General features: G+C 39.2%; 1 protein-coding gene across 2 annotated transcripts in view; it reads right to left on the reverse strand.

The window, feature by feature from the left end:
• The window catches only part of MARCHF8 (membrane associated ring-CH-type finger 8), a 113,158-nt gene extending 94,574 nt beyond the window's left edge, over positions 1–18,584 (reverse strand). Inside the window, exon 1 of one of the 2 annotated variants that reach the window (XM_070492987.1) lies at positions 18,321–18,584. The gene's annotated coding sequence lies outside the window, so the exon portion shown is untranslated. The remainder of the gene's footprint in view (positions 1–18,320) is intronic. The other variant, XM_044759098.2, reaches the window with a different exon arrangement.
• Between the last annotated feature and the right edge of the window lie 1,890 nt (positions 18,585–20,474).

A 20,474-nucleotide genomic window follows, 5' to 3' on the forward strand; every position in this document is an offset into this window, starting at 1 on the left:
AAAGAAAAAAGGAACGACTATAATATTATCAGAAGAAATAGGCTTATTGCAGCTGTTACCCACTGTAAGTGAGAGATAGTTGACAAAACATGGTCTTAATGAGTGGAAGTCTCAACTGAGAAATGAAAACTATGAAAAAGAACCAAATGGAAATCCTAGGACTGAAAAGAATAAAAAGTTAAAACAAAAAAATCACTGGATGATCTTAATAGATTGAAGATGGCAGAAGAGTCAGTGAACTGGCAGACAAACCAATAGAAGTTACCCAAGCCGAAAAATGGAGGAAAAAAAAATTGGACAAAAATGAACTCTCCCAAACCTGTCCATACAACTGGAGACAAAGATGGGAAAATTGGAGCAGAAAAAAATATCTGAAAATATAATACCCCAAATTTCACTAAAAAACCCCCACTGATTTATAAATCCAAGAAACTCAGTGAACACTAAGTAGGATGAATATAAACAGAATTGTACCTGAGCATATCAGAAAACAGCTGAAAACCAAAAATAAAGAGAAAAATTTTGAAAGCACCTACAAAGAAATAATAATTACACTAACAGTAACAATAATATGAATGAAAACTGACTTTTTATCAGATAAAAGAAGCCAAAAAACAATGAAACAATACCTATAATGCTGGAAGAAAAAACTGTCAACCCAGAATCCCATATGCAGCAAAAATATCCTTCAAAAACTAAGGCAAAATAAAGATGTTCAGATAAACAAAAACTAGGAAATTCATCCCTAGCAAATGAAACCTGATTAAAAACTAAGATCTATACAAAGGAATGAAGGGTACTAGAAATGGTAAATATGTGGGTAAATATAAAGAACTCTCTTTCATTTTCTCCTCAATTTCTTTAGAAGACACTGGCTGTTTAATGCAAGAAGTATAACACTGGGGCTTAAAATGTAGGTATATGTAAAATATATGACAATAATACAATGAATGAGGCAACAGTGGGATTATACTGTTGCAAGGTTCTTATATTTTATGAGGAGTGGTATAATATTAACTCTAAGAGTAGACAGACTGGGATAAGTTAAGAGTGAATGTTGCAATTGCAAATGCAATAATTAAAAAAAGTTGTTAAATGGAATACTAAAAGATAGTCAATTTACCCTCTAGGGGAAAAGAGTAACAGAAAAAGAAAAGAAAAAAAAGAGATCTAAACCCAACTACAGTCAATTCTCATTATTTGCAGTAGTTATGTTCTATAAAGTCACCCCGAATACTCAATTACTGAGTATGGAACCACTGCTCCTGGGGAAACATAGGGTTAGGTTCCCGTGAGGCTCTGGTCACCACACTTCAGTCAACCAATCAATACATAACCTTGTTTCCATGTTTGCTCCTCTTTAAAGACACCTTATTTAGCAAATATATATTGTTGACTCATTAACATTGAATTCATGACCAATAGCACTATAACGCACGCCTGGAAGCAGCTTATCTAACAAGGCTATTTTCTCTGTAAGGCACATCATGACGTTCTTGAACTTAGGAACACCAGACAGCACCTCAGCACTATGCTTATGGGCAATTTTAAACAGTGAAATCATCAACAAAAAAGTACAAATATGTGAAAAACAAGTCACTATGAGGATGAAACATGAAAGCAGAGTATCAATTTGTTCAACCTCAGCTGGGGGTGTGCATCTCAAACAACTCAAATTTTTCACTGCTCTGTGCATGTCTGTGAATGACCATGAGAGCACTGAGAATACTGATTTTGGGGTTACTAATAAATTTTAGCAAGCAGGCAAAGCTGCAGATATAGAATCCATGAATAATGAGGATCAACTGTGTATTGATAAGTATATTAAATAGAAAGGGACTAAATATTCCAATTAAAAGGAAGAGATTGTCAGACTGGAAAAAGAAAAACCAAGACTCAACTATATCATGTCTACAAGGGATATACTTCGAATATAAAGACACAGTTTAAAAGTAAGAGAATGGAAAAAGATATACCATGCAAACACTAGTAATAAGGAAAACACAAATGACACAAGATGACACTCTAAAAATCTGGATAGCTATATATCTGTTAGATAAATTGAATTTGTTACCCTATCCGTCTGCAAAAAGAAAACATCACTCAGATGGTTTCACTGGTGAATTCTATCAAACATATGAGGAAGAAAAGAAAGGAGGAAACACTTCCCAATTCATTTTAGATGCTCTGCATAAACCTATTACTAAAACCTAAAAAAAATTACAAAAAAGCTACATTTCATGAAAACTACAAAAAAACTACATATCATGAACATGGTTTATGAACGCAGATGAAAACATCCTTGGCAAACTAATGGAAAAATCAAAATCAGTAACTTAAAAAAGAGTAATCTATCATGACAAAGTGGGGTTTCTCTCAGGAATATAAAGTTAGATTAACATTTGAAAGTCAATGTCATTTAACATAATAACAGATGCAATAAAACCATGTGACAAAAATCAACATCCATTCAGCTTTTTAAAAAACTCACAACACACTAGAAACAGAAAGAAATTTCCTCAATCATATAAATGTACAGCAAATAACATTTAATAACGAAATCCTGAGGATTTTCCCTCTACAACTGGCTATAAGGCAAGGAAGCCCATTCTCACCACTTCCACTCAACAAAATACAGAATGTCCTAGGCAGTGTAATATGGCAGGGAAAAGAAATACAAGGCATAAAAATTGGAAAAGAAGATGTTTCTTTTCACAGGCTACATAATTGCTAAGAAAGAAATTCCTAAGAAATCTAAGTCAATTCAGCAAGTTTACAGGATGCAAGGACAACACACAAAATACAAATGTATTTCTATATACTAGCATCAAAAAGAAAACGAAACTCTAAAAACTTATCTTAATGTCATAAAGCAGAGTAATTTGAATAATTTTAACAAAAGACATGCATGTTCCATACACTGAAAACTATAAAACACAGCTGAGAGAAATTAAATATCTCAAGAAATGGAGACGTACACCTTCTTTGTAATTTGGAAGATTCAATAGGGTAAATATATTGATTGTGCCCAAATCAGAATTCCATTCATATTCCTACTAGGTGTTTTTACAGAAATTGGCCATTTGATTCTAAAATTTACATGGAAATGCAAAAGATCTAGCACAGCCAAAACAATCCTGAAAAAGAATGAAGTTGAAGGCCTTACATTATCTGACTTCAAGAGTCACAAAGCTACAGTAATCATCAAAGCATGGTCCTGGCCTAAGGGCAGACGTAGATCAGAAGAGAGTGTCCAGGAATAGACTCACACTTAATCAGTCAATTGATTTTCAAAAGAGGCACCAAAGCAATTCAAAAGAGAATGGAGGGGGCCAGCCCAGTGGCCGAGTGGTTGAGTTCATGTGCTCTGTTGAGGCAGCCCAGGGTTTCACGGGTTCGGATCCTGGGTGCAGACATGGCACCGCTTGTCAGGCCATGGTGAGGCGGCATCCCACATGCCACAACTAGAAGGACCAGCAACTAAGATATACAACTATGTACCAGGGGGATTGAGGGAGATAAAGCAGAAAAAAAAAGAGAGAGAATGGAAAGCCTTTTCAACAAATGGTGCTTGAGCAATTAGATATCCATATAGAAAAAAAGATGAACTTCAACTCCTATTTCACCATAAACAAAAAATAATTTGAGACAGATCATAGATCTAAACCTAAAATATAAAACTGCTAAAAATAAACATAGAATATCTTTGCACCATGAGTGTAAACAAGATGCAAAAGCATTTGACAAAATTCACCGTAAGGAGGGACACTAGAATGTCTCCCCGTGGTGTTGGATTAACATTGGCAGCATATGAAATCACAGTTTTTAATATACATACAGGTGTATACGTAGACGTATAAGCAAAAAATACAACATATGCTAGCTCTGTCCACTAAGAGGGCTTAGAAGTAAGACACACTAGTTGCAATAAGCACATCACGCCCCAGGTCTTGTTTCCCACTAAAAGGAACAAGGATCCTTGGAGAAAGTTGACTCGAGGGTTGAGCACACAAACGGAGCCCAGAGCATCCTGTTGCACCAGAAAGCAAGTAAGTGCGCAAAGAATTGTGGAGACATACAGAATGGACACAAGAGCCAGACTGAAAAGCTTCACGTGGACCAAATCTAGGATAATTTGAGTATCAAAATAATTAGAATAATGAATTCTAGGCCACTAAATAAGAATATATCTATGAATCATTCAAATAAAAAAATAAATGGGGGGGTGGAGGGAGGAAAGCTCTGCTCTACAGCAGAATGTCCATTAATAAATACAGAAGGAAATACAGAGTTGGAAAATCATCACTGGACGCTAAAACTAGCGGGTGAAAGTTTGATGAGGAACAGGATAGCTATATACTATCAATACTTATGAACTTCAAAGGGAAAAACTGTATCTTGGCAGTAGAGAAATCTGACAGATAGCAACTTAACCAAGTGCCCAAAGCAATCATCAATACTGGAACTATTATCAGGTGGCTCCTAATATGTTGCACTGAGAAAAACAAAAATCACTTTTGTGTTATCCCTGTCTAAAATGCATAACCTGAATGTAACCAAGAGGAAACTTCAGACAAGCACAACTTGAGGGACATTCTGTTATTCACCATCCCATTTTCCAGCAAGGTCGTTATGTCAGCCGTCTCACAGTGTTCGTTCAGGGAGCTGGACTTCTTAACTATCACTTATATCACAGCTCATTTTATTAACTATACCAACTTGGTATTTTTACATCATCTAAACAGAGACAGCATGTGGCCACACCGTAAGGATAAGAGTTGGTGATCTCCACCCATTCCAAACGGTTGTGTCAGTTTTGGCACACGTTCACATAATTCTTGGCAAAGGCAATAAAAGTGGTGCATACAAAGCAAAAAAAATTCTGTGTGATTCTGTATAAGTACCGCGCGCTAACCAACTGCGCCACTCGAGCTCCCTCAGTGTGATTCTGGACTGGATACGGAACAGGGGAAACAAAAGAGCAATAAAGGACAATATAGGGACAATGGTTGAAAAGGCACTGTGAAATGTGAATTAGATAACACTCTATCAATTATTAAATTTCTTGGCAAATAATTGTACTGTGATTATATAAGAAAATGCCCTGGTTCTTAGAAAATATACAACTCAGACTCAAATGAATCAGGAAAAAATGCATTTTTATATATATACACATCGAGTGTGATAAAGCTAATGGGGTAAAATATAAACAATTGGCGAATCTTAGTAAAGGATATGTGGTAATTCTTTGTACTCCTCTTATACTTTTTCTGTTAAGTTTGAAATCGTATCAAAATAAAAAGTTACACATAAGGCAAAAGACATAATTGAAAAACTGGAAAAGTGTTTTTGACAAACATGACAGACAAAAGGTTACTTCCTTTCATATATAAAGAAACTATATAAAGGAGTCAGAAAAAAAGCAGTAACAACCCAAAAGATTAATGAGAAAAGGACATGAACAGCCAATTTACAAAAGAAACTAACAAACTTTTAAAGGAAAAAGAAAAACAACAAAATGTCAACTTCACTAACAATTTAAACAGGCAAAGACAGACAACAATGAGATGTTTTCCATCTGTTAAATTAGTTCTTTTCTTTTTTAAAAACACCCAAGGTTGGCAAGGGAGCCCTAAAATGGCCACTCACCACCCTGCTACTGGGAGTGTTCATTAGAACCTTCCAGTAAGAAAGGTTAGCCATACGATCAAAATGTCCATCTCACCCAGTGACTCTAATTCATGACACTATGCTTAAAAAAAATCTAAACTGCGGATTAAAATGTATGCCCAAAGATATTCATTCATCAAAGAATATTTACAGCAGCAAAATTATTTAAAATAAGATATATGTCAAACAATATGGAAATGGTTAATTAGGATATAACCATAAAATGCAATATACAGTCACTACAAATTATTAAAAATGGGAAATGTTATGCAATAAATGTTAAGAGAATAAAACTTATAAAAATGGGCATTCAGGATGACCTTGACTAGGTAAAAAACAATTCTTAAAGCCCAGAATAAGAGTACTAATAACTAACATTGACTGTTCGAAAATTAATATAAACAAGGACTGCGAACAGCCGTTCCAATTCTCCAGTTTATCTATGACATCCCTCCTGCCCACCTCGCACCACCTGCCTGGCCCAAGACAGAGCGACCACTCCTTACATGGTGGTACCATTCGCAGTTACCCGCCTGGCTCCCTCAGCACTCAGCATTTCTTGAGGGCATGGTACCGTCCCCAGCTGTACTCATTAAACATCTGCTGCTTATATTTATAAATTCTCCCACCTCATTTCATACACTTAAAAAAAATTACTGACTTTATCTAACTACTAAAGTCACCCCAAAAATGAAATCTAAATTGAACATAGAAGTTCATCAAGAAGCAGTTTTTCTTTTTTCTGATTCTTCAAATAAAAACATTAAGGAGAAAACATCCCTGGAGCTTTCTTTCAAAACCCTAGACTCTCAAGGCAGGTTTCAGACAACACGAAAATGTCACATACCTGATTAGTATTGTATGCTAGGACCACCAACGTCATTGTCAGCACTTTCGTGTCAAAGAACATTTGTTTCTAAGTCTGATCATTAGCTGTCACCAAAAAACACACCCATCTGTGTGCTGCAGCGCTCAGCCACTACCCAGTGCCACACCTGACTCCAGCCCTGCCCTACTCCCCACCGACTCCACCTTCCACTTGGCAACCTTCCACCTAACTAGCTTAGCAGAGCACAGGCAAGGGGAAGAGGCTGTGAGCAAGGCTGGCAACACGGAGAAACCAGATGGGAGGAGGATGATAACTATGGCAGAGCGCTGGCTCAGAAGCATCCGTAAGTTGGTGCTTCTAACTTATGGGGTGATTTTGCCACCTGGGGGGCTTCTGGCAATGTCTTGGAGATATTTTTGGTTGCCATAACTGTGGGGGTGCCACTGGCATCTAGTGGGAAGAGGGGAGGGATGCTGCTAAGATTCCTACAATGCACAAGACAGCCCCCACAACACAGAATTATCCAGCCCCAATGTCAATAGTGCTAAGGTTCAGAAGCCCGCCATCCACTGATTTATCCACTCGTACAGCAAAGTCTAATCCCAACTCAGCAGAATCGGGACACCCAGTGGGTAAAGGAGACCTGAGGTAGTTTAGGAAATGTAAACACACACACACACACACACACACACACACACGCATACAACCTCCTCAACCAGACGCTAAGGCAGGGTGAGAGCTCTCTCCCTTTGGTGACCAAAATTCCACCTCAGGAAGTGGGAAAAAGAGCACTGTAATTTAATAAAAGTAATACGAATATCTTTTTCCCCAAGAGCTTGCTCCCCACATTATCATATAGTTCTTCAAAGACTGCTTCACAGCAGGAACTGTAAGAAGATAATATTATCAAAATTGCCCAGACTGGTAAACATCTCCAGAGAAGCTGGCAATGTACCCACATAGTCAATGACAAACTTAGCTGCATATTTCAAAAGGACCTAAGAACCCAAACTCACAGTTCATAGCTCAGCTTAAAAGAAAAGTGGCAAGCATTCAAAGATAACACAAAACTAAGAAAATAATAGTGCTGCTTTTCCCAGATGAATCATCAAAAACCACACAACTCTTAAGCGGAACAACATTTTCAAAACTGAGAACAAATAGTACTTAAGTCTGCACTCCAACCAAAAAAAAAATTGCAGATAAAAAAGAATTTAGTATACGAATCGTCATTAATATAATTCAATTAAAGTCCGTGACCACTGTGCCACACTACAATATGGCTTTTTTTGATTATTTTAACAACTTTATCATCCCATGATATCCACTCACGGGAGGCCAGAAAGTTAGAGAAGTCGCCCAGCACCATCCCTTGCTGAGGCGTTAATATCTTCAACCTGATTCTGAAGCATTATTTGCTGGTCTGACCTTGACCTTTGTCCCTTCAGTTAGGAAGTATCCAGCACTTAAGGCGGCCCATCTCAATGTTGGACAGTTGTAATGGTTGGAAGTGTGTCCATCATGCCAAATCAAGAGCGCCTCTCTTCCATCTACAGGTGTTAGTTTTGCCCTAGACCATAATCAAGTGAAACAAACCCATTATTCGCAATGTATCAGCCCTCAATGTTTCTGTAAGATTCTCTTGCCCTCCGCATCCCAAGCCTCTTTCTTCTCCAGGTTGTAAAATGTGCTCTCCTCATGAACTGTTATAACTAGCTCAATTATGATTCAGTGGGAAACAAAAACCCAGAATGGAAGAACCAGAAAGAATCTTAGAGATCAGCCAGTTCAAACTCAACCCCAATTTTATAAAGGAGTAAAGAAGGCAGAGAGAAAAGGAACAAGGCTGCTCTAGCAGCCACTCAGGAACTCGGGCAACGGGACTCGAGTTTCCCAACTCAAGTCTAATGTCCTCAGATCCACAGCAACTCGTATAAGACGCTGTGTTAGTAGTAGAGCTGACATAACATTTTTTAAGTTTTATGATAAAATAGAAAAATATTTTCAGTTTTAACAAGTGAAAAAAACAAAAACCTCACACTGTCACAACCACTCTATGAAGTGTAATTGTTATCATCCTCACCAGGCCCAAGGCCACACAGTCAGCGTTGACGCTGGCTCCAGAGCCCATAACCTTAAGCACTAGGTACCTGGGTAAGTTCTAGAACATTCCTAATATTATCACAACTGAATTAACAATTTTAAGACTTATAGTAATGCTTTAAAATTCTAATGCTTTGATAGAATCTAATATAAAATCCTTCCTGAGGATACATTTAAATTATTTTTTTAACAAATCAAGATAAGTTTAAAGATTTACAGTATGTAGCCGCCTGGCATAAAATAAAAGCTCACTTTAACTTAAAAATCAAGTTACAGTATTAAAGTATCATCTTCTACATCAACCACTCTGAAGAAATTCACCTGAAAGCAATCAAATCTTTCTGGGAGTAACACAAGAGGAACTCAGGTATGGCGTGGAGCTTTTAGAAAAACCCTAGTTAAGCAGAGCTTCACGCTCTCAATCATCTCCCAAAGGCTGTTCCACTTAAGATTATGTGCCATGAACAAAACAAGCAGTAAGCAAATTAAATATTTAATCGGCCTGATTCATACAAATGTGATAAAACATTAAGAAGTAACAAAGATGCGGGTTGAACACTTAAGTTTAGTTCCTCTTCCACCAAGATTCTATTAAAACGATAGTAAAAGGATTTTTAAAAAAGCAGCTGGGGCTGGCCAGGTAGGGTAGTGGTTAAGTTCACGTGCTCCACTTCGGATCCAGGTGGGGAGCTACACACTGCTCATCAAGCCATGCTGTGGAGGCATCCCACATGCAAAATAGAGGAAGACTAGCACAGATGTTAGCTCAGGGCCATCTTAATCAATCAATCAATCAAAATTGAGTCAGGAGGCCAAAAGGGGGAGCTCTCACGCAGTACCAGACAATTACAGACCCCCAACTGCAAGATATGTACATTGCACCCTCAACGAGAAATGGACTAGCCCAGCAACTCAGCCAATGAGAAACTGTCACTGCCCTGAACTCTCCCTTTCCATCAATGGACTTTCGTTCAAAACAACTCCTCCCAAAGTCCTCCTTTTCTCCATAAAATAGCATCCCTCTCCTTTGCTTGCAGGAGTTACCTATGGCTTTTGCTATAGCTTGCTTGCCCCAAGTTGCAATTCCTCTGCTACTGCCGTACAAAAGCATTTTGCTGGTAAAGTAACTGGCTGTTTTATTCGTTTAGGACAACATTACAATAGAGAATCCGGTAAAAATTAAGAATTTGTATATGAAAAGTTATATAGGTGAAAAAATGAGGTAATTTAACTTTAAAAAGATACGTAAGAAAGGAAATGTAGTCACAGGCTACTACTTGGCCCTGCTGTTGAACAAGTAAGTGGTCACTGACTAAATACTGACTATTGACTTCAAAAAAAATAATGCTATAACCATAGGTGGAATGGAGAAAAGGTAAGTGAGGAGTTTAAGATGCCCAAATCCTCAAAAGAGGAAGGCAATGCAATAACATCTAAAGTGGATAAATAAGTAATAGTGGTAGAAGCATTAAGTTGAGAACCATGGGCATAACTAATCTAAGAAATAAAACAGAAGGGGCCGGCCCCGTGGCTGAGTGGTTAAGTTTGCACGCACCGCTTCGTTGGCCCAGGGTTTTGCCAGTTCGAATCCTGGGCACAGACATGGCACCACTCCTCAAGCCATGCTGAGGCAGCACCGCACATGCCACAACTAGAAGGACCCACAACTAAAAATACACCACTACGTACCAGGGGGCTTTGGGAGAAAAAGAAAAAATAAAATCTTTTAAAAAAATAAAAGAAAGAAAACAAATTACCTCTGTTTTTCATTATAAGCCTTTATGTTCATTATTTTTAAACAATATCCAAGTAGTATTTTGATAAAAACTTAATTTTAAAATACAGAAAATAAAGAGACTGGCAATAGATAATATGAGCAAGGGAATGGAAGAAAGGGTACCTAAACATTATTAGGGGAAATGTGGATTGAAATAAGAACTGGGACAACTGCCACTACCCAATTTAAATCTCCTTTGACCAGACAATTCTGCTTTTAGGACCTATACTATACTAATTCTCCCACAAATTGTTCAGACATATACAAGAACGGTCACTGCAACACTGTTATAAAAGAGAAAACCAGAGTACACTAAATATCCATGAGTAGGAGAAGAGTTGATGAGTTATGAATACACTTTATTTCAGCCTTATAAAACCCAGAGCAGATAACCCAGGCAAACCTACCACATTTCTGACCTATAGAACTATGAGATAACAAATTTGTGTTGTTTTAAGCCTCTAAGTTTGTGGTAATTTGTTATAGAGCAATAGAAAAGAAATACTTGAAAAGGTGAAGAAACACATAACTCTATAACCCAGAAGCCATACTCCTAACTATATACCCAGAGAAAGTCTTGCCCACGTACACCAGGAGACACACACAAAATGTTCACATCACCACTGCTCCTAACAGAAAAAAAATGACAACCCAATCATTCCTCAAGAGTACAAAGGTCAAATTGTGGAATATTCATATAATGTAATCAATGGAGCAATGAAACATCAATGAACTCCAGCCACATATAAAAACATGGATGAGTCTCAAGTCTCACATTATGTGGGATAAAAAAATAAGTGACAAAAGTATATACCGTATGACTCTAGTTATTAAGAGTACACACTTTGAAACAACACAGCTTAGAGATACAAATGTGGTAAAACTATAAAAAATAACAAGGAAATAATAAATACAAATCTTATGGTAGCAGTTATGTCTGTGGGGAGGTAAGAGGATGCGGTGAGAGAGGGGGACCAAGGGGCATCAAAAGTAATGAAAGGTTTTGCTCCTAACTGGTGGTAGGTAATTACAGAGTAATAGTATTTAAATTCTAAACATATTTTATATATTTATGTAATTATATATTATATAATTATAATGTTTACTCAGTATTCAAAAGATGAGGACATCTATCGGGCTGGCCCCATGGCCAAGTGGTTAAGTTTGCGCACTCTGCTTCAGCGGCCCAGGGTTTCCCTGGTTGGAATCCTGGGCGTGGACATGGCACCACTCACCAGGCCATGTTGCGGCAGTGTCCCACACAGCACAATGAGAGGCACAACTGGAATATACAACTGTGTACTGGGGGGCTTTGGGGAGGAAAAAAATAAAGAACAACAACAACAAAAAGATTGGCAACAGTTGTTAGCTCAGGTGCCAATCTTTAAAAAAAACAAAAAGATGAAGACATCTAGGAATAAAATCTTCTACATGACCAAGAAAAACCAAAAATAACCTTTCTTTTCTTTTGTCAAGACATGTTCATTGAAAAAAATAATTCAAATAACAAATAAAAGTCCAATCATTTTTTTAAATCACCTAAAATCTCACCACCTAGACATAATAACAATTTGCTGGATGTCCTTGTAGACACTTCTTGTGCAGGCGTGTATACATCCATTTACATATTTCACATAAAATTATTCTATGTACACACATATGCTTATTCTACAAATGCTATTTAGACCATTGCTTTTTTAAATCAACTGTATTGAGATACAATTTACATAAAATAAAATGAACTCATTTTATTTATAATGTATTTATTATATTTATTTATAGTGTAATTTTGGAAAGTTTTGATAAAGTGTACGTAGTGTAACCACTATCCAATCAAAACGCAGAGAGGGGCCGGTCCTGTGGCCAAGTGGTTAAGTTCACACACTCTGCTTTGGTGGTCCAGGGTTTCACTGGTTCGGATCCTGTGCGTGGATATAGCACAGCTCGTTAGTCCATGCTGAGGTAGCATCCCACATGCCACAATTAGAAGGACCCACAACTAAAATATACAACTATGTACTGGGGGGACTGGGGGAGAAAGACAAACTCACAGAGAAGATTTCTATCACAGCAAAAAGTTCCCCCTTGTCCCTCTGCAGTCAATTACCCCCACCTCTGACACCAGGCAATTATTAATCTGCTTTATTATAGATTACTTTTGTTGGGTCTAGGATGAATGTGAATGGAATTAGAAGGTATGCAGTATTTTGTGTCTGGCTTCTTTTGCTCAGTGTAATGTTTTTTAATTTCACGTCATGACATTATCAGTAGTTCCCTTTTCACTGCTGAGTAGTATTCCATCGTGTACTTGTTGATAGACGTTTTGGCTATTTCCAGTTTTGATGTCTGAACATTGGCATGTAAGTCATTTGCGACATAAGTTTTCTTTTGCATTTTTTTTAAAGATTTTATTTTTTTTCCTTTTTCTCCGCAAAGCCCCCCAGTACATAGCTGTATATTTCCTGTTGTGGGTCCTTCTAGTTGTGGCACGTGGGACACCGCCTCAGCGTGGTTTGATGAGCAGTGCCATGTCCACGCCCAGGATTCGAACCAAGGAAACACTGGGCTGCCTGCAGCAGAGCATACGAACTTAACCACTCATGTAAGTCATTTGTGACATAAGTTTTTATTTTATAAGCAGGGATGGAATTGCTGGGTCATATAAGTGTATGTTTAAGTTAAGAGGAAGCTGCCAAACTGTTTCCCAGAGTCTGTGTCATGAACACACGCCTACTAGCAACTTCTGTAAGTTCTGGTTGCTCTACACCCTCATCGACACTCGATATTGTCAATCTTTTCAACTTCAATCATTCTTGTAGGCAAAGAGCTGTTTGTAATTGTGATTTGTATTTCCCTAAATGACTAAATTTGTTGAGAATTTTAAATGTGCCTATTGAAAATTCAAATATCTTCTTTTGTGAAATTGTCCAAATCTTCTATGGATGTTGTAATTTGAGTTGTCTGCCTTCTTATTAATGATTTATAGAGGTTTTTTGTATACACTGGATAAAGGTCCTTTGTCAGATACACAAATTGCAAACATTTGCTCCCAATCTGTAGCATATCTTTTCTTTTTCTTAACGGTGCATGTTAAAGTGCACAAGTTTTAAATTTTTATTAAGTCTAAATTAACATTTTAAAAATTTTATAGTTAGTGCTTTTTGTATCATGTATAAGACTGAATGCTTTGCCTCTCAGACTGGGAACAAAACACAAAAGTCTGCTTTCCATTTCTATCATAATCTTGGATTCTAGATCCTAAGCAGTCCAATAAGGGAAAAAAAGGAAGGAAGGAAGGAAAAAGGAGGTACAGAGGGCAAAAGAAAGTATGGAAGGAAGGAAGAGAAGGCATACTGAGTAGAAAGAAAGAAGTAAAATTGTCTTTATTCAATGATTGTATGTGTAGAAAATCCTAAAAACCTAACCAAAAGACTATTAGAATAAATGAATTTAGAAAGGCTACAAGATACAAAGGTAACATAAAAAAAAACAATTGTATTTCTACATATTAACAATAAACAAGTGGAAAATGATTTTTTAAAAATCCCCTTTATAATAATATCAAAAAACATAAAATGTTAAAATACAAATTTGACAAAATATTTCTAAGACCTGTACACTACACAACTAAAAAAACATGTTGCAAGAAACTAAATAATTAAATGGAGAGATAGACCTCATTCACAGATTGGAAGGTTCAATATTAAGAAAGCAATTTTCCACAAATTGATCTACAGAGTCAAGGCAATCCAAATTGAAATCCCAATGAGTTTGTTAAAACTAACAAGCTGAGTTTAAATTATTTATAAAAATACAAAGGACCCTTGAAAATAAAGAACAAACTTGGAGGATTTATAATAACCAATTTCAAACCATACATAAAGCTATAGTAAAAAAAAAGACGGTATGGTACTGACATAAGGACAGACATACAACAAATCAACGGAAGAAAGAGTCCAGAAACAGACTCACACATATATCATCAGATGATTTCCAACAAAAATGCTAAGGTCATTCAATGGGCAAAGGATAGAGAAAGGACAATACATTCAGTAGGGAAAGGATAATCTTTCAACAAATGATACCAAAACTGTGTATCCATAAAGGAAAATAATGAACCTAAAGCCATCCCTCACACCACACACTCAGCCCCTAAAACTAGATCATAGACCTAAATATAAGAGCTCAAACTATAGAAAACATAAGAGGACACTTCTACGGTCTGCTTTTTTCATACAACAATATTTCAGATATCTTTGTATGTTAATAAACATACATCTTTTTAAAAAGGTAAGAAAAAGGACAGGGAGAACCCTTAAAACTTTTGAAACATACCTTCATTTTTAAAAGCAAATTTCAAAACTCACTGTGAATTCATGATCCATAGTTATACAATCTTTCTTCCAGTGAAATAAAGAAATATTCAAAGGAAAAGAACAAAAATCTTTTTTTAACCTCCTTTCACATGGTTTCAATAAGAAGAGGTTGCCTTCTAGGGAAGTGAGTTTGCCTCAATCATTATTTTTTGAGTGCCTTTGCTAAAGCCATAAAAAATAAAATAAATCTGCGTAAGATATAATAGTAACCTAATTATAAGTAAAAAAAGTCACAGAAAAAACCATCCACATAGCATGATGCCATTTACATAAAGTTCAAAAGCATGCAAAAGTAAACAATGTTTTGGGGGGATGTATACATATAAAGTAAGATCACCAAGAACAGCAAAGAAATAGTAGACATACAGTTCAGGACGGTGGTTACTTCCGAGAGGAAGGAAGGGCAGTCTAACCAGGAAGGGGCACCCAGGTTTCAATGACGTGGGGAATATTCTATTTTGAGCTTTATATATGCAAATTACACATCTGCGTATGTGTGAAGTATTTCATACACATTTTTGCAAAGACTTACACTGACAGCTGAAGATCTTTCCAATACAGATACACACTGAAGAAGGTCCATCCCAATATAATTAATGCAGATGAGAAGAATCATAGTGAACCAAAAACTACATGGAAACAGTATTTTCAACTATTTTTAATCCAACAAAGCATATGCTTGGTAGCACTGAAAGGATGGATTCCCTGACCTTTCCTGCTTCTTCCTACCTTTCTGTAAACCTGTCTTCCTGACCCCAGCTTTACTTTACCACCATGACCTCAATTAATTACGACCTCTTCCAGGACGTTCTGCCATTCAGTCTATCATGTGACGGGAGCTCATCCTCCTCTCAGTCCCCAGAGCATCTGTGTCACTTCAAGACCTTCGTCACATTATCCTTGGCTTGCGTGTGATTTAACTCCTCTAGCAGAGACAAGCACCTGGAGAACTACAACACTGATGACATCAGCCCGGCTCATAGAAGGCACTCAGCTTTTTGTTGACTATTGAAAGAATAATAAATTCGAAAATTCAGGCAATTCAGGGCGAGTAAAGAAACTGGATCTGGCCTAGTTAAAAAAAAAAAATCTCAAAAATGAGGAATCAGAAATTACACTCCTTGAAAAAGAATTTGAACACTGAAACTCTTCAAAATATATCGAAGACATGATGGACAACAGTCAGTTAAAATATAAAATGTTACAGGCATACACTGCTCATTTTCCGTATTTACAGGGGGCCGAATCAAAAGGCTTAAGAACTTTCTGAAAGATTATTTGCCATCAGAACAGTCCACTGCTTTAGCAAATGTCTTGAAGACAATCGCAAAACTACTGCACAAATACTTCAGCAAAGTATTTACTGAAAAAAAAAAGGATACGCCATTTCAAGACTCAAATTTGTTACTTTTAGAAATTTGGGCAACTTTTTTTTTTTTGCTTTCAGATATTTTGTTTACCACCAAAAGTATAAATCTAAACATTATGTGATTATGGCAGAAAAGCAACTGCTAAATAGTGGGGGGAAAGACAGAGAGAGACCACAAGTGAAAGAGCTATTCCTTAAGAACTAGACACTACTACTGAAAACAATAGGGGGGCTTGACTGGTTGAATCACTTCATTCCCGTCTATGCATCTATAATTTCTTCCTGGAGCTAACTTGAGACAGAAATGTTGGGGTTGCCAGATTTAGCAAATAAAAATAGGCCCAGTTAAACTTGAACTTCAGACAGACAATTTTTTAAGTAAAGCATGCCCTATGCAATACTTATACTAAAAAATTATTCACTGTTTATCTGAAATTCAAATTTAACTGGTTGGCCTGTATTTTCTTTGGCAACCCTAACCGAAGCCAAAAGATGGAGCAGTAATCAATCCAATTTCCTCACTTTGTAGCAGAAACTGAGACCAGAGGAAGGGAAGTGACTTGCCTAAACTAAACCAAAGATCAAGGAAGTGAGTCTGTTGTGAAAAGAGAAAACATATTCCACGAGGTCACCTTGGGTTCCACTCCTAGTCCCTTCAACCTCCAATGCTGTCTCACCTCACAGAAGCACAAGTGGACAAGTCGTCAGAGGGTATAGTTTTCCTCTTTCAATATCAAACTTCAAGTTTCAGTAAAACTCTGATCAACTCTGGTCTTCAAAAAGAACAAATTAGGAAACTGAACATTTCCCAACTTAAAAAAAAGAAAATCCAAGGGGCCCCCCGAGGGTGTAGTGGGTTCTCCTGCTCCACTTGGGCAGCCCAGGATTTGCCAGGCATGCCCTACACACCACTCATCAGCCATGCTGTAGCAGCATCTCACACACAAAATAGAGGAGGACTGGCACAGATGTTAGCTCAGGGCCAATTTTCCTCACACACACACACACACACAAAATCCTCCTGAAAACTGTTTTGGCCTACACACCACCACCTCATTCTGTTTATATGTCCACTCCCTGTAGAAAACGGGACCACCTTTTCTGCTCAAGTCAGTTCTCTCAAAATTCTCTTGCTTCAAAATTTGGAGTATGTTCACATTATTCCATGACCCTAACGATTTTAGTTCACACACTCTTCCAACTTTCGTATTTTTGAGAGGAAATGTCCTAATTCATTCAGTTGGTCTCAAAAGTCTTGCAAAAAGTCTTCCACTCTCATTCGGTGCCTGAGCAACTAAACCAGCCCTGAGGCCTGAGGTCTCACTGTTAACACACACGTACTCCCTCAGGGACTGCGATGCAAGAAAAGATGCAAAGAGAAAGCTCTCTTTAGGAAATTTTGGGGCCTTTTTCCAGTATATATAAGAAATATGCTAAATGTCTCTCTAACTGCATGACAGACAAAATAAAAAGAAAAATAAAACTCTACATACGCAAAGGATGCCTCTGCCGAATCCCATCAAATTAACAAACACAAAACATTTCCTCAACTCTGACAGCGCTTCTCAACCTCTGATCCCCGGGGGCCCTTGGGGTGATGCGGGGGGAGGGCCCGAAAAAGGCTCCGTTTTTCTCCTTTTTACAAAATGGGCTTCCAGATAAGGTTTTTAAAAAGAAGGTCCCGTTGCATTTAAAAAGCCTGGGGAAAAAACAGCAACATAATCCATTGTGACTCTCTCTACTATGTTTTCTATTACAAACTTGAGCCCGGTGAACAAGAATCCAAGTCTTGTCAGATGAAAAGACAGGCAGAAACTCGGCAATGAAGACACAGTCTCTACCTAGGCTCTCCCTGCGGCAGCTTCCAGCGCCCGCAGATCTCTCTCGAGATCCCCACGTCGGAAGCGGCAGTCCTCACCGGTCACCGAGGCCGGGCTGTCATTTTACAGATGCGGAAACTCAGGCCAGGGCGAGGGCCCACGGGCCCCAGGTCTCGCAGCCCCGCCGGACGCGATCGCCGGGACTCCCCGCCGGCAGCCCGGGGCCCTCGGCGCCCGACGGCCTCCGCGGCCCGGCTCCAAGGGCGGCCTGGAGCCCGGGCGGGCAGGCCCACGGCCGGGGGCGCTGCCGCTCTTCGGACGGCTCCGCGCGGGACCCGGGCCCACCGGGCCTCGGCAGCCGCCCCGCCCGACCCACCTGTCGCGGGCCGCGCAGCAGCAGCCACACCCCCTGCCGGGCCGGGGGCTCGGGCGGCCTCGACGGCGGACGGCGGCGGCGGCTGCGCGCGGCGTGGGGCACGCACGGCCCGAGGCTGCGGGAGTTACCTCAGGTGGGCGCTGAGCTCGCGGCCTGGCCGCCCCAGCCCGCCTGGCGCATGCCGGAGACGCGGACGCAGCAGGGCCGCCGCTGGGGCCGCGGGCCTGTACGCACCCCTCCGCACCCCTCCGCCCGAGGAAGCCGACTGGGCCGTCACGTGACGCGCGCGTCACGTGCTCGCCGGGGGCGGGGCGGAGGCGTTGCCCGGCGACGACGGCGGTGGCGCGGTCCCTCGGCGCTCGCGCCTCTCGGCGGGGCGGAAGCGGGAACTGGCGCGCCTGGCCGAGGCGGGCGAGGAAGGGGACGCGCTCCCGCCACCCCGGCTTCATGCAAACTTGAGTGACCACTGGGCCTGACCGTATTTCTTGTTAGTGTTTTGGAAGGAGAAGGGAAATCGGGCTGGAATTAGGATGTTGAACTTGGAGGAAAAAATGTAAAATACTTCCTTACCCAAAGCTAGCACACGCCGGGAGAGCAGAATAAGCAATAATGGTTTTGTTTGCCTTAATGAACACTTGTGTCTGCTTTAACTCCCTAATCTGGAGTGAATGGCTGTGCCCACAGCCTACCTCCCCATCCCCGTCACAAAGTGTGAGGAAGGCTTATGGGACTTCCAACTTTTCTTTTAAATTATACTTTATTATGATTTTCAAGGGGATTAGTCTTTGTACTTTGTAGGTGTAAAGACAAACATATCTAAGTAAATATTTGATTCAGCGTTCAGCTTTTGTCCACGTCAAACTTTCCTGATCATAGCTCTGTCACTTTGTTTTTAGTGAGTGTTTCTCCCAAGTCCAGTTTTCCTAGATCAAACTTTGCAGAAGTAAAGTTTCAGCCACTGCCAATTTCTCCCATAATATTCATTATAAGTTGTATAAAAGACTAACAGTTTGTATTATTTCTTAGTAAATTCATGAGTGGATTGTGAGCAAATACTCTTAAATATTCCAGAATTGTTCTGTTGTCCAGGAGTGATCTATTGAAGAATTAAGTTCCCCATACAATTCTGATCACTTTGCATGTGTGGCTAAGAGCAAATTGACAGGGTCAAAATAGTGAGTTTAAAATATCCTCCAGGTCAATACAACACGGTCCAACATCCTCTTCATTTCTATAACACACCTACAATGCAACATTACAAAGAGTACAAAATACAGTGACACTTTTCTCATCTTTTACTACACAAAATAGGCAAGGTCAGTTGCCACAACCTGATTGACATTTTCTGCTGCTTCTGGCAGCCGATGTTTGATGAAGGCAAGAAGAGTATCTTCCATTGGTATACCTTATGCCTAGACCATGCCTAGGAAGCTAAAAAGTTGGTTGATCTGTAGGTGTGGAATCCTGCCGTCCTTCTGTAGGAAGTGGCAAAGAACTTTGGTAGATCCAGAAGGATCTCTGAGTTAGGCAGTACTCATGGAAGCAATGCTAGGGTGAGTCCTGGCGCAGCCATTACTGTCTAGGCAATTTACTTAACCCTTTGGAGCCTCTTTCTTCATCTAGCTAAAAGAAATATCTTTTGAATATAATAGTTATGAAGGTGAAATGAAATAATGCTGGCACAACACATTCAAGTGCCCAACACACACAGTGCTCAGTAAATGTTAACTATACGTGGCCTTTGGCAAGAGGGTGTTAGAGATATTTCACATTCAGTTCCGACAACTATAATAAGGCAAATATTGCAATAAAGCAAGTCACACGAGTTTTTTGGTTTCCCAGTGCGTATAAAAGTTATGTTTACACTTTACTATAGCTATTCAGTGTGCAATAGCATTATGTCTAAAAAAAATGTACATACCTTAATTAAAAAATACTTTATTGCTAAAAAATGCTAACCACCATCTGAGCCTTCAGTGAGTTATCTGTTTGTTGGTGGAGGGTCTTGTAAAAAACACAACATCTGGGGGGCGAAATAAAGTGAACCGCAATAAAACGAGGTCGGCCTATGGTAGTATAGGAGTTCAGAGTCCTGAGGGAAAGAGAGCTGACAACTTGAGGGTGTCCAGGTCCTGAGTCTGGATTCTTGCCACG

Source organism: Equus asinus, chromosome 2, assembly GCF_041296235.1.
Source record: "Equus asinus isolate D_3611 breed Donkey chromosome 2, EquAss-T2T_v2, whole genome shotgun sequence".
NCBI classification, from domain to species: domain Eukaryota; kingdom Metazoa; phylum Chordata; class Mammalia; order Perissodactyla; family Equidae; genus Equus; species Equus asinus.